Genomic DNA, 15971 nt, shown 5'->3' with positions numbered 1-15971 from the left:
GATGGTCAGCTAGGATTAAAGGGCAGGTAGAGGAAATAATAAAATAATGAGAGGGTAGGTAGTGTAGGAATTAAGAGATGAATGACATGTGTCATAGGTAGAAAAGCGCAATGAATTAATTAAATAAATAAAGATTTATTCAATTAATAGAAGAAGTGGGATCAATTAAATAAATAAAAGTATTTATTTAATTTAGGGGAAGGACAATTTAAATAAATAAATGTATTTATTTAAATGAGGAAAAAGGCTTAGAAGAGGATAAATGAATTAATTAAATAAATAAATATTTATTTTATTAATAGAAGAATTAGGCTAAAATAATTAAATAATTAAAATTATTTATTTAATTTAGGGGAAGAACAATTTAAATAAATAAATGTATTTATTTAAATGAGGGAAAAGGCTTAGAAGAGGATAAATGAATTAATTAAATAGATAAATATTTATTTAATTAATAGAAGAATTAGGCTAAAATAATTAAATAAATAAAAATATTTATTTAATTAGACAAGACAATTTTAGGTGTCTACAACTCCAACACACACCAATTTTTTGGCAACCGGCATGTCATTCATACCTCCATATTCAATTAAACTTCTCTTTAATAGTTGAAATAAATTTTTTGTTGTTGCACTCTCCTTCATTTTAGCAACAGATAGTAGATGAGGTTGGTGGGCATGATCATGTACAGTATAAACATGCATGCATACCCATGAAGTATTGTCTACTGTCGTAACTTCGTCTAAATAAAATGCAATAAAGTTTGACTCTCTTCTTTTTCTTTTGCATCTTGTTTTTCAACCTCAGCAAGACAACTTGCCCATTCCCATCCACTATTTACTGACCAGTGACCGTGTACGGTGAAAATGGATAACAACAATGTTGAAAGGCTAAACGAATTCAACCACAAAACCCTAGCCTAACAACAACAAAGATCCACCATAACATATGAAGATTACCTAAGACAATGCAAATCAAATAAAATCACAAAGATTATACCATCACATGTCCAATAGGGTTTGGATCTCCATTCTTCCTATCTCCATTGATATTGCTTGATATATTTGCTCTTAGATTTTATATGTGCACAAGAGCTCAACAAAGAACAGAAATGTGGTTGCAAGTAGGATCGCATATGAAAGTTCAAAAGCGTAGTGTAGTCAATTGATCAGTCAGTTAGTCAGGGTTGATAATGAAGAAAGCATCTCCTTATATAGAAGACACTATATGAAATGGAGGGATAAGATTTGAGAGGTGTAAAAGATAAATGGTCGGCTATGATTAGAGGGTAGGTAGAGAAAATAAGAAAATAATGAGAGGGTAGGTAGTGTATGAATTAAGAGATGAATGACATGTGTCATGGGTAGAAAAGGATAATGAATTAATTAAATAAATAAGATTTATTTAATTAATAGAGGAACTGAGATCAATTAAATAAATAAGATATTTATTTAATTTAGGAAAAAGATTATTTAAATAAATAAAAGTCTTTATTTAAGTGAGAAATAAGGCTAGAAGAGGATAAATGAATTAATTAAATAAATAAAGATTTATTTAATTAATAGAAGAATTAGGCTAAAGTAATTAAATAAATAAAATATTTATTTAATTATACTGGACAATTTTAAGTGTCTACATTTTGCCCCTCTTTGAGACAATGTAGCTTGTCGTGTTGTTTCAAAGAAAATAATATGAACTGATACAAAGTTGTCCCAAGATGGGAATGATATGCCCTCTTGAGAGATTGGATGAATATGTCTAAAAAGATCGCAGACAATCTCTCGATAAGAGAGAAAGGCTAGAATGGAGTGACCGGATAGAGTGACAGAGTCACGGGATAAAGAAGATTGACTCGGGAAATGAGGGCTAGGGCTAGGGCTAGGGCTAGGGAAGTCTATAAGATAGACCATGAGGGGAATACATCCTCATTGTCATCCACACATCCAAGAGATCAGAGTGCAGAGAGAGAATAGAGCAGCAGCAGTCAGCAGCAATGGCATTGGTGCATAGATTCGATCGCGTTCGCTGATTTTAAAGGCCAGCAGATGTAGGAGAGCCGGTAAGTACCGCAAAACCTCCTTGTACTTTGTCGCAATAAATGTTGTCATTAATGCATGCTAGGTAGTGCAATATATGAATTTTAGAATATGTCAAGCAGGGGTAAAAAAAATGCTAAGGTGCGTCTGTGTTGGTGCTAGGCGCGTCTAGGTTAGCTAGGCGTGTCTGTGTTTGTGCCAAGCGCGTCTGTGCAGGAAAAGGCGTCTATGTCAAATGCGAGTGCGTCTGCATTGTTCAGGCGTGTTTGTGCTATGTGGGCACATCTGTGCAGAGAAGGTGTGTCTGTGCAGAGCAGACGCGTTTGTGAAAGATGTAAGCGCGTTTATGTCATGAAGGCATGTTTATGTCTAAAATGTGCATTTATGTCTTCTAGGGTAAATCGGTAGTTCTGTGATGAACATACGTTGTCGATTGGATAAGCTGCTGAGAGGATACACTCAAGCAGGTCCTCTAGGGGAGACTAGAATAGTAGATAGGGCTAGGATTGACAATTATGTGATAGAACATACGTTGCCAATTAGGAAACTACTCAAGAGGATACACTCAAGTATAGCCCTAGGATAGGATAGATCGAGGCACTTTGTGATGAACAATGAGTACCAAGACATAGTACTTTGTGATGAAAAGGGAGTACTAATATGAGTAGCATTTTGTGATGAACAGTGAGTGCAAAACACGTACTACTTTGTGATGAATAGGGAGTACCACTAGGATCAATAGCAACACTTTGTGATGAACAGTGAGTGTCACTAGGATAGAGTGCCATATAATAGATATAAGCACTAGAATAATAAGCAACATTTTGTGATGAACAGTGAATGCCACTTTAACTGACACAGTTGATTTGCTTGATTGCAAGAGTATCTACCTATGCTGGAGTCACGAGAGAGATTCCCAACGACTCAAAGGTTACGACCAAAGCTGACATTTGAGGACAAAGTCGCGATTGAGATTATGGGTTTGCGATTCATTTTGTATGTGCCTGAGTTTCGGGCGAACATGGGATTGTTGATTGCACTTGCTGAGAGATGGCACTCTGAGACATGCACGTTCCATTTGTCGATGGGTGAGATGATAGTCACCTTAGAGGATGTGTATAGGATTCTGAGGATACCGATCGATGGGGAGTTGATACCTTATGATCGAGGCGGAGATAGGGATGCCGTGAGACGAGTGTTTCAGGATCTAGGACTAGAGATGAGGGCTAGACATGTGGCATGGGATACCATGACACAGATCGGATTGGCGCTACCAGCAGTGCTAGGAGGAGTGATTAGTGGGTTCTTGTGTCCAGATAGGGTGACACGAGGGCTGGCTGTGGGCTAGGGGAGCACATTGGAGACACTGGTGACACAGCATACTAGATATGTCTGGGGATCGTGTGTGCTGGCACATTTATACTATGAGCTTCATCAGTTCGTATACCATGGATCCATAGGATTGGGCTGCGGAGTGACACTATTACAAATATGGGCTTATGAGCATTTGTCGGTGACCTGACCGATACATTTCAAAGGCAGGGGCCATGGATGCCATTTTGTGCATTTATGTGATATGATTATCTCGCAGCTGTGGATCGGGAGACTGGAGCACTAGTGTAGGGTCATTGATGAGATTGACACTATAGTATGGAGGTCGTACTCAGAGTGCAAGGAGTGGGATGATGACGCGGTGGAGATTCCATACACCTTTAGGAGAAGGTATCTGATTGGGCGGACACCCTATGTACTGGAGAGGCAGTTGGTTGACAGGGTTTGCAGGCAGTTCGATAGGATTCAGCGGATGCCACAGGGTTCTAGGAGGTATGCTCGGACAGTCAGGGATCAAGCACACTTCGGGCTGTTATTATCATATGATTAGGCAGTGATGCAACTGGTAGAGATGGTGCCCATGCCTTGGGATATGTGGCCAAAGATAGAGGATGCAGGGATGGATGCAGAGTATACTGCATATTTGGTTGAGCATCCATTTCCATGACTGACAGACCCAGGAGAGTAGATAGATGGAGATGGTGGACGAGATGAGGATGATGATGGGGATGGCAGAGGTAGAGGCCAACGGAGGAGGCGGGGGATGATAGGAGAGAGGAGAGTGGCTCCATAGAGAGAGGGTGGAGAGGAGAGACAGGATCAAGTGGTGAGAGGCCGAGGTGGTTTACCATTATAGGTGCTAGCAGTATAGGGTCCCAAAAAAGTACAGGGACAGGGACATGGATGAGGACAGAGGCAGGGGCAGCCACAGGTACAGCCACAGGTAGAGCCATAGGTACAGGGGAGAGAGGAGGAGGAGCATGACGAGCTACTCGAGTTGAGGGAGATCTTCCAGGGACAGGTAGATGAGATTCAAGATCTAGAGAGGGAGACACCTAGGCTCAAGAGATAGCTAAGGGACACAGAGCGGGAGCAGGATTAGGCCATTCAGTGCTATGTAGAGGCTAAGACGGCACTAAGGGCAAGGAGGTAGGAAGTAGAGGACATAGGAGTTGGTTATGCTTATGAGCTACGAGCCAGGGAGGAGATAGGCTACTAGAGAGACCTATACTATGGAGTCGTGCCACCAGAGTAGCGAGCTAGGAGCTTCCGTAGACCATCGCAGACAGTGACGACCACTAGAGGGAGGGATAGGAGACAGGCGTCTAGCGGTGGGGTTATGGGTCCTCCACCACCACTAGATAGAGGGGATAGGAGAGATGATCCTGGGGTGGGTCCTTCCAAGGCTCAGACTCTGTCGAGGCCAGGCGGCTCCGAGGAAGGGAGTTCATCATAGCCTTAGAGGGGCTCCCTATGTATCAGTTTTGTACCATTTTTGTATGATGTAGACACCTTTGGGTGATTGTAGCCATATGATTTTGACATCATTGTATCATGACACTTATGATTATATATATATATGAGATGATTCATCCTTGCAGCAGCTATATGCATGTGTACCTATGTGATGAGATGTTTTTATGATGTATGTTTCTATGTGATGCTTATGATATGGATGCAAAAATGTACATGATGAAATGCCATATTTTTGTTCTTTTATGTTTTTAAATGTTATGCATGGTGCAAATGTGAATGTATGAAATGCAGATAAATATGATGAGAGTGTAGAATGTGCTAACATGTGTTGTGTGCAAAATGTGATGTAATTGTGATATCTATATGTATGTATGAAATGCTTACTATGTGGTAATATAGGTGCAACTACATGAAATGTAAATATTTTTGGTGTGTCATTATACTCAATCATGTGATAGCAGGCTACACTGACTCAAGAAGGATGATGGATGTCAATCAAGAAAGGGGGATGGAAGGTAGAAGATATGAAAGTGAAAGAGCTTGTTGTGCGTTATCATCATTGAGCTTTATTATGGCAAGTAGGTTATGACAATCGAGACATATGTTCGACCCAGAAAGTCATTATACCTGTTTGCATGGAGATAAGACAGTCACAAACAAGGAATGCCCCAGTTCACACTAGATTCTCAGTGTCCTCATATCCTTGGACAAGTCATAGCATTACTAAGAGACAATCCACAAACAACAAAAGAAAAATAGGTGATGATACCCCATCCTCGCCTTTCTAGTCAAAGACATGCTGGAGATAAAATCTCTAGTCAAAGACATCCCAGAAAAGCTAAAAGACATGTCACCAAAAGATAAAATCAAAAGAAAACCAAGACTCGACACCAACATTCACTGTAGTCCTTAAGTTTAGTGTCTCTTGTCACTTGTATAAGTCTATTTGATTGTGGTCACAATGTTTACTTTCACAAAAGGATAGATAGCACTGAACCATAATGTTGTCTGAGTCTATTGAAAGATTTGATTTGTTGAAACCCATTGTTGTTGTTGTGTCTCATCTGAAACTAACTGAATCCATGAAACTAATACTTTATTGCGAAGAAGACGGAACTTTATTGCGGATTGGCAATGCAAATGTTGCTTTATTGTGGATTGTGCAAGGATAGACTGAAGAAAGCTGAAAGAAACTGTACTCCTCATAACGTGCAATGTTCATAGTTCCACACCCATCACTAGACATAGGATTTGCCTTAGCCATAGATAGGAGCTGATTTATTATGGATGGAAAAAGGTGAAAAGGAGGGATTATTATGAATGGATAACCAATCTTGGGTAGATCAATAACAAGCCATGATGGGAATGGGTAAGTTTATTATGAATGAAGGTTGTGAGTGTGCACACAGTCAAGGATGAAATGGAAACCTGAAGGAGGGAGGAGCAATGTCTCTACGCATGGCACTGGTGACCCATTTTTCACCATGGTACTAGCCCAGGGTGCCACCGAAGTGGTTTTCATTGTTGGATGAAATGTTTTTGTATTTTTTTGTATTTTTTTGTTGTCACAAGGCGCCTGTTTGCCAGGTTTTCACCAAGTAACGATTTTTATGTTTATGATTTTTTTTTTTGTATTTTTGAATTTTTTGTTTTTTTTGTATTTTTGAATTAGGATATTCTGAAGAGCTATGTGTAAAACCTGCGAAGGTGTATGTTGTTGATAGGATCCTCCAAAGGTTCACCCTTTGTGGTTGAAAGCTGATATGCACTAGATCCATATGTTGTTGTGATGATGTAAGGACCAAGCCAGTTTGGTTCGAATTTTCCCTTCTTCTCTCTGTCTTGCTGATTTTTAGGATTTTCTCTGAGAACCAAGTCACCTACCTCAAGTGTATGAGGCATAACCTTATGATTGTAGCTGCGTCGTTCTTCTTGGGAGGTGGCTCCATATGTATAATTTTTTATTTTAAATTTCTTTGGGACCCAAGTAGATTAATTTCCTATAAAAGAAATATGTTTCCTTATCATTTGTGTCACCTTTATTCTTTTTGTTTTCCTGAACACAATAAGCTTATAAAGGCATATTAATATGAAACATATGCACATTAACTATATATTTTACAACTTGAGGTGCATTAAGCCTTGCTTTCTTAGGTTCTTTAAAGTAAGAACACACATAAGTAACTTTATATTTTATCTTAATAGGTTTACTTGGTTTTATAATTTTCAATTTTTCTCTCAGTTGTTATTTCTTATACCATTTGATACATTAATACTACATAGAATCTATTCATCTACATTTTCATAGCCAAGGTCTACCAAGTAATACATCAAATCACTTTGAAAAAGGATTAATGTGACGTAAAAAAATTACCATTTTTGAACCAACCTCTAAAGGCAAGATAATACATGTCATTTATAATTTTTAATGAGAATTTAAAATGTGCATTGTTTTTTGTTGAATATGATGATTAAACAAGAGTTCCTCCATGCAAACATTAAATTGACATGCTAGTAAAAGGATTAGTGTGAACAATGAGGATGTAGAGCACAAAATAAAGGAATCAAACAAATAATTCAAATAATACCCTACACATAATTCCACCCCATTTAAGCTTTATGAATCAAACAAAATGATAAAAAAAAACAAGTTTTCTCTCACCAACAAGTCCTTGTGCATATAAGATGTGTATGTTTGTGCTCCAATGAATTTTTGCTTGAGAGATGATATGTCGATTTCTTGAATGGACAACATGACCTTGCATCCAAGAAGATTTATCAAAATAGCTCATATGAGGGTCTATTTATAGATTAGATGGAGGATTGATCAAGGGTTGAGATTGATCCAAGAGATCAATGGCTAAGGATATTTAAGAGAATTAGAGAGAGGAGGAGGCTCAAAGTGGAACCTTGTGGTTGGTGCACTTAGAAAGGGCCAAAATTGAAGGGATTTGGATGGTCAAAGTTCTATTGGAAAGAGAGAAAGGGTGAGAATAAAAAAATAACTTTTTTGGAAGTCCAAAAAGTTTCTTTTAGAGACATGTGAAGGGTCAATATTTTCTTGGGAAAATGAATGGATGGAATTGAATGATAATAGTTTGTGGGAACTTGGGAAGCATCGACCATATACATGCATGACATATGCAAGTTTGGCCATGGCTTTAAAATTCTTGGAAATGTGTAAGTAGATTTATTAGTTAGCTAATTGGTTTTAGTAAACTAATGGTTTAAGGTAGAGAAAATAGGAATTAAATAACTAGTTTGTATTTATTTAATTTTTGGAGGATACGAATGTGAAGGATGAATTAAATTAATGTTGAATTTATTTAATTAAAGGTGTACTATAGAGAAATGAGAGTGAAATGATTAAATTAATTAAATATATAATTAAAATTAATTTAACTAATGTTAAGAAGGCAATTTGGAACTTTTTAGACTAAAGGTAAAATAGCCTTTTAAGAGATCCATAACCCTTTGCATCAAAATGTTGGCTAAAAGAAAACCATAGACAATTGACAACCAACCATCAACAAACTAACAAGAAACTAAACAAAAAAACAAGCAACAAACAAGACTATTGTAGATCCTCAAGGATCCTAGCCGCTTCAATATCCTTTTGCATAAGGCGATCATGCACTTTGATCACCTCCCGAATCAAATTTTTTTGGTTTTCCACTTGAGCATCTTGGAATGGCTATGAGTGTGAGTACTTGACCCCTACCTCATAGAAGAATCATGTTTACCTTCTAACAAAACCTTGCCAACATCATCAACACCTTTTGTCTTCTCCTACAGATCCTCAATGCTCATGTTTTTTACCTTCTCATTAAGAACACATAGTCCTTTGACACTATTCTCAATAGTTGTATGGCCTACCTTCACAACTTTTTCAAATTTCTAATGCACCTTTTGAATAGTATCCTCCTGTATCATGATGCGACCCTCATAGTCATTTTTGATAGGGTTAGCATCTTTAGCCGCTTCCTCTAGAATAGAAAGCATTTTTCTATTCTCTACCCTGTTTTTCGAAAGATCATCACTATCATCAATATCATCTACTATGTTTTGAATAACCCACAACCTCACATTAATTTGGTTGATTTCAAAGAGAAACCATTTAGATAGTTTAAATTGACCCATTAAGCCCTCCTTAGCCAGACCAAACACATCATAGACACTATCCCTATTAGTATTGAAATAGTTGAAGTCCTCAAAATTTTCATGTTGATCATTATCAAAATCACCCACTTTCTCTTTTCCTTTGGACATACCATGCTCTTTCCCTTCAATTGTAGAGAAAATCTTCTACCTATTCTTAGCGTGCTTCTTCCCCACCGTGTTATCCTTTCCTTTTCCTCAACATGCTTCTTCACTGCTACAATATTCTTACCCTTCCCCATATTTGGTTAAGACTTTATCCTTTTCTCAATAGAGGAATGCACATTAATTTCTTGATTATCTTCCTAGTATAAGAACCCCTCAACTAAGAAATTTAGGCCTTATCGTGCTTCTTAGAGGGTTTTTATGTACTAGGATTATCCTCAAAGGGAGGGTTTGAAGAAAATTGCATTGAGTTCCCATCGTCTTTCTCAACAATCCACTCTTCCTCCTCTATTTATTTATCTTTTGTGTCAATGCTCCTATCTAAGTAATGAACATAATAAGGACTATAGGCTATATGGGTTTTGGTATTTCATTTAGGCTCAACTGAGATAGACAAAGACTTCTCATATTCCATAATTAAAAAAATGAATCCCTCATGCAAAATTGAGAGCTTAGAATTCTTCTTATTATCTCGAATCCCAAACTCAAGAGAATACAAGTAAAGCAGAAAGGACACAACTTGCTTATGACAAATTTTTTGAGTAAAATAAAATGATACCCAAATAAACTAGTAAACCTACCGTCAAGCATGAAATACCTCATTATGACTTGAACAACTTCGACCCATATAGGTTTAATGGAGCTCCTATCATAGCCACTAGAATAGAGGTTCACCAATTTATCTTTTTCTTTCTTCTTGAAGCATTTGTCCATTCCAACCCTTGACACCTTTCTATCTCTGAAAATTTTTCTTCCTTCAATAGATAAGCCCAAAATTTGACCAATTAAGTCCTTTGAAATCTCCAATTCCACGCCATAAATAGACAAAATGCAACTCTTCCAACCCTTGATAAAAGTTGTGGTGACCTATGGGTCAAAACCATGGAGCTTTCTCAAATACGGGGTGACCCCGCCAACCACCAAAATCTCCCAAACCCAAGTATTACTCTTCATTTCATCATAGTAAATGAGCTCAATTTGACTCCTATCACCACCAATGACGAAAGAGACAGTAGAACAGAGCACTACCAGACTAAAATAATGAATACTAGACCACATATGAAAGGGGCCTAAAATATTATCCAGAATTCCTGTGAGGATGAACTTGAAATGATAGTTGTTCATCATAGTAATTAATGGAATCACCATTTTAACGTTTATGATTCTCATGGTTTATAATGGCCTTGACCTCGAGGGGTAGGGGATTGTGAAGGCCCCACCTTTGCATAGATGAATTAGTAACTCCTAATCAAGAAAAATCATTAGCCACTGAATTGCTCTCCCTATAGATATGAGAGACACAACTTTCATCGAAGGACTAAGAATATAAATAGTCCCTAACCAAACTTTCAATAGTACAACTTGGGCTTTGAATATCTTTGAGCCATTAGATGATATTTAAAGTGTTGCCCTCAATCCAAACCTTCTTAAACTCTTGAGATTGAGCTAGTTTCAATCCATTATGGGCTAAATTTTCTTTAGGCAAATTTTAATAATTAATTCTAGAAGGGGATAATATCAAGTGAATTGGGCATGGTTTTAAGTGAATTAGGTATGGAAATTCACATGTAGCACTAGAATCTTATGATATTTTGTCATTCAAAAGGCGTTTTTGAATGTTTTTCAATTGTTAGCCTAACATGTCAAATAAATGACTCGGAATGATTCTAAAGTGGCTCAACAACCTCTTTTTTTGCCTCCTCTTTTCTCTTTTTAAACATACATTTCATATACATGGAAACTCTCTTCAAATCTCTCTATCTCTCTTGCATAACTCTCTATAGCTTTCTACAATACTCTTAAGCTTGCACAACATCATCTCATAACTCTGTTGACTTTTCAATCATTTCTAGTAATATCCTTCTTGTGTCTTTGAGCATCTTGGTATTTATCACATCTCTTATATGTCAAATTTTTCCTATTTATCACAACTCCCTAGAAGATGTTGACACCTTGCAACCACTCACACTAATACTCACATTATTAATCCTAAGAAAGATTAATTATAAGTGTACGAAAAAACTAGGAATACGAAAAATATAATAACCAACTAGAAAATAAAAGCTTACACTAATACCCCACTTAATAAAAACTTAGGTGGGTGAAAAGATGATGGGTCCTCAAAATATGGCCATGTCAGGTACCTATGTAAAAATTATCCCCCCCTAAGACCAAGAAAAAAATACCTCCACAAAAAAAGAAAAGAGAGAGATTAACAATGACTAAAAAGCCCCCCCAAAGTGGTTACTTTTTGTGCCTCCAACAAAGCTCACAAATTAATGAGTGTGCTCTTAGTTAAGGGGTTGGTAATGATTTAAGTAACCTGATCTAATGTTGAATAGTACGTGAGATCAATGATCTACTCATGAATCAAATCTCAAATGTACTGCATGTGGATCTCAATGTGTCTGGTCCTCTGATGAGGGACCAAATAGTGAGAGATATGTATGGTACTCTAGGGGTGAACCCACAATAGTGGGTTACACTTTTTAGCCAACTTTGGTATTGCAATATTCATTTTGAGAAAAAACTTCACATTCAAACACCTATTACTGCTAAACCGTAAGGAATTTGTAGATGATGTGAAGTAGTGATTTGTGAAATTTTGTGTGTAGATTCTAAATGTATTTTTTTGATTTTTTTTGGAATCCATTTGTTTTCATTTTTCTATCTCCCATGAAAACTAGTTTTTAACAAAAAAACAACATTTTTAAAGAGTGATACTCATTTGGTATGGAATAACTTTTTTTTTTTGTAAAATAGATAGAAATGTGATTCTTTCGAAATTAGTTTTGTAACATCCATATCTAATGTTTGCAATTGGTTTCATAACATTATCTTCAATATTTTATATTTTATTAAGTTTTGAAGTCGAGTTAACTGTATTTTGACATATGTTCATTTGGTAGCTTGTAACTTATTGTGTATGCATCAAAAAAAAAATTCGTTGGAAAGAGGACTTCAATACCTATTGCATAGATAATTTTCAAAAAAAAAATTCACTTGTTTACTATTTTTCCATAAGCGTTTGAACACAAGAGTTGATGTTTGGTGAGAAACCTAAGTTTAGTAAATCTAAAAAAAAATCATAATAAATTCTATGTATATTAAAATAATAATCATTGGAAATCTTGTTTCGAGTACTACTATCATGCATTTGGGTTTATCAAGATTGTTCTATTTGAGCCCCCAATTTGAGCTTCGAAGGCTAGAAATTTGTAGAAACCATGAGAGTTTGGGGAGGGAGATCTTTAGCAGGCGGGTTCGATAGAACATATGTTTTATCGAAAGGGGTTCAATTGAATCCATGTTCTATTGAACACGGTCAACGTATTTTTTTAACGACCATGTTCTTTTAAAAAAAAAACCATTAAAAAAGGAGTTCGATCGAACCCCTTTTTTAAATAATTTTATATTTGATCAAGTGTATTTAAAATAATAAGTTCGGTTGAATGGTTTTTTTGGTCCGAAAGTGGTAAAAAATATGTTTTGGACAAATGAGTGCAATTTTTTCATCCAAAAAAGTGTAACTCACTATTGTGGTTTCACCCCTAGTTGACACAAAATATGATTGTAATATTCTAAATGAAATATCAAACTCATAATTTTTTTTTCTAAATCTAAATGGCCTCAGTGACAACATTAACTACTCCTCAATACTCAACTCTGTAGATGAAAGAGAAATTGTAGACTACTTTCTCAACCAACAAATTGGACCAAAACCTAGAGAGAATCAATATCTAAAAGTAAAATTACAAACATAAGAATCACCTACCTAATCTGAATCTATATGTCCCACCAAGGTAAAATCTACACCTATTGCATATTGAATCCCATAAATGTGAGTACCCTGAATAAAGTGAAGATTCCACTTGTTGCTTTCTAGTGTTGCTCATGTGGCTCTTGCATGACTTAAGAGACCATTCCTACAAACTATAAAATATCAAGTCTCATGTGAGAGAAGTATATGACACTACCAACAAGATTTTGGTACAAAGTGCCATTAACCAAAGGTTCAAAGAACAGCTAGCCTCAAGTTTGACCCTAGATAGAAATGAAGTCGATGCAAGATTACAATTAGTGGAGAGCATATCAAGAGAATACTTAGGATATGCAAGGAATATCCCTAATGAAGACTGTGTGATCTTAATACACAAGAAGTAGTGAAATAGACCCAAGTCTAAAATAAAAATTGGTGATGAAGGGTACTTTTCGCTACCTAAATGGTGGATGAGTGACTCCTTGTGATAAAAAAATCAACATAAAGAAATATAAATGTGAGAGTATCGTCCTATTACAAAATATAGACATTTGGATCAGAATGGTAACGAGTGAACCCAAATATCAAAAGGAAGGAGTCCATCTTGGCATACCAAGCCTAAGGGGCTTGTTTAAGGCCATAGAGAGACGTTTGAAGATGTAAAACAAGTGAAGGATCATGCATGAATCCTTGCGGCTACTCCATGTGTATATCCTCTAAGAAGTTACCATGAAGAAAAGCACTCCTAACATCCATTTAATGAACTTTTCATCTGTGAACTATGATAATAACAAGAACAAGTTGGATGGATTTCATTTTGGTGATTGGTGCAAAAGTATTAGAGTAGTCAATCCTAGGAACTCAGAAGAATCCTTGCAACATAGTGAGCCTTGTTTTTATCAATCAATCCATCTAAAGAAAATTTTGTTTAGTAGATCCACTTGTTTCAAACAATTTTCTTCCCTTGGGAAGAGGGACAAGATCCCAAGTGTGGTTCCAATTTAAGGAACTAAACTCTCCTTGAATATTTGCATCCCACTTGGGGATACTAGAAGCTTCCCTAAATGAGTGTCAATCAAAAGCTAAAGCAATGAAGATATGTGGAGCTTTCTAAAACTATGACCTTTTTCTTCTAGCATCTAAAGGATTACCAACCTAATCACTTGTTAAATTTGATGTTTGATGAGCCCAAAGAGGTCTCAATACTAGGGAGTATGAAGGAGAATCATCAACCTCTAAATTATGACTATGGGAGGAATACGAGTCCTCATCATCTTTGTCATCATTTGAAGTGGAGAAAAGAAGACTCATTTTAATCAGGATGATTAAGAACCTCTAAAGAATTGTCATCATGGTGCAATGTTTCCAATGTGATAGTGGATGGAGAAGTCATAAAAGAATAAATTTAATGAGTTTCCTCAAAATGAACACTACTTTCAATAAACAACTCATGAATGGCGGGATCTAGTAGCACGTATCCCTTGACATCATCTAGGTATCCAACAAATATGCAAGGCTTACTCTATGGATAAATGGCCTTGTTTTTTTCTACTAGAATGTGGTCCCATGCATGAACCAAACACTCAGAAGTTCTTAACTAAGAATTTTCGACCAACCCAAGCTTGAAAGGGAGTTAGCCTTATCAAAACTTTGTGGGGATTCAATTCTAGATATAACATGCACAGTTAGTGGATTTTTCCTAGTATGGTGGTGCCAAAATTTTTGAGTGTATCATATTGCTGGTCATTTCTTTCAAGGACCGATTCTTCCATTTTGAGACTCCATTCTTTTGTGGACTATATGGAATTGTATACTACAATCCAATGCCTTCTGAAGAACAAACTATTCAAACTTGTTGTTGACATGTTCCCCCCATTATTTGTGTGATTTTTTGAGAGATTTCTTAGATTATTTCTCTACAAACTCTTTTAAGCCCAAAAATGAATCAAAGCTTTCATACTTTTGTTTGATAAAATATACAAAGGCATATCTATAAAAAATCATCAATAAAGGTCAAAACATATCAGGCTCTACTGAAAGATGGATGTGGAAATGATCCAACTAGAAATTATAAAAGCTATGAATCTCTCCAATCTTTTCTTTTTTCAACTATCTTATAGATGCTTGCAAAGATGCACCTCTGAAAAACACCATTAGAAAAGAAAACTAGGGGCAATCCTATAGCCATGTCATGCAAACCAAATATTGCAATTAGCAATAGTTCGCCAAACTGCTAATGCCACAAGTTAGTCACTTCATTAGAATAAGTCAATAAAATAGACAAAAAAGGACCAAGAACAAAGTGAGAAGACAAATCAAATCACGATTGATAATATTTAATCTCCCAATTGCAACTGTAGAATCACTATGCAACTCATAAATTGCCACAAAACTAGGATAGAACTCAATCCGCTTTCCTAAAACTATGTGAATGATTTGATATACTGATAGGAGATTAGTTGATAGTAAAGGCACCCAAAGAACATAATGGAATGTGTCATCCCCCACATCAATAGACCATCTCCCACACACCTCAATAGGAGTGTTATCAACCATCAAAATAGAAGGCATAAAACATAACTCTAGATATGGAAGTTCATCCTTTGATGAAGTCATGTGGTGCAAGGCACTCAAATAAAGAACCCAACTGGATGTTGGTGAAGAAATTTCTAAAGGGACCTTTCCCTTTCCTTTCCCCTTATTTTTTCTAGCCTTGTTAGACCCCTCACTCAAACTTTATTTTACTAATTTATAAACATTAATATTATTATTTTCAAGAATGTGTGTCAAGCAATCAATATATTTCCTCAAACATTTATTCTTATCATGATTGATTTTTTTACAATAGGCACACTTGATCTTCTCTTTGTTATACTCATCACCATTAGAAGATTAGGTTCCATTAGCTACTTTAGGGGCAGTTGCTTTTAATCCTTCTTCTCCTTGCCATTCTTTCAATTCTTATCCTTATTTTAACTACTTTGTCCTTTTTATTCTTTTGTTTCTTGGTTTGGCAACCAAGGCATGTGACTTAGAGGATTTTA

This window comes from Cryptomeria japonica, chromosome 4 (assembly GCF_030272615.1).
Source record: "Cryptomeria japonica chromosome 4, Sugi_1.0, whole genome shotgun sequence".
Taxonomy (NCBI): domain Eukaryota; kingdom Viridiplantae; phylum Streptophyta; class Pinopsida; order Cupressales; family Cupressaceae; genus Cryptomeria; species Cryptomeria japonica.
This window is presented reverse-complemented; position numbering follows the sequence as displayed.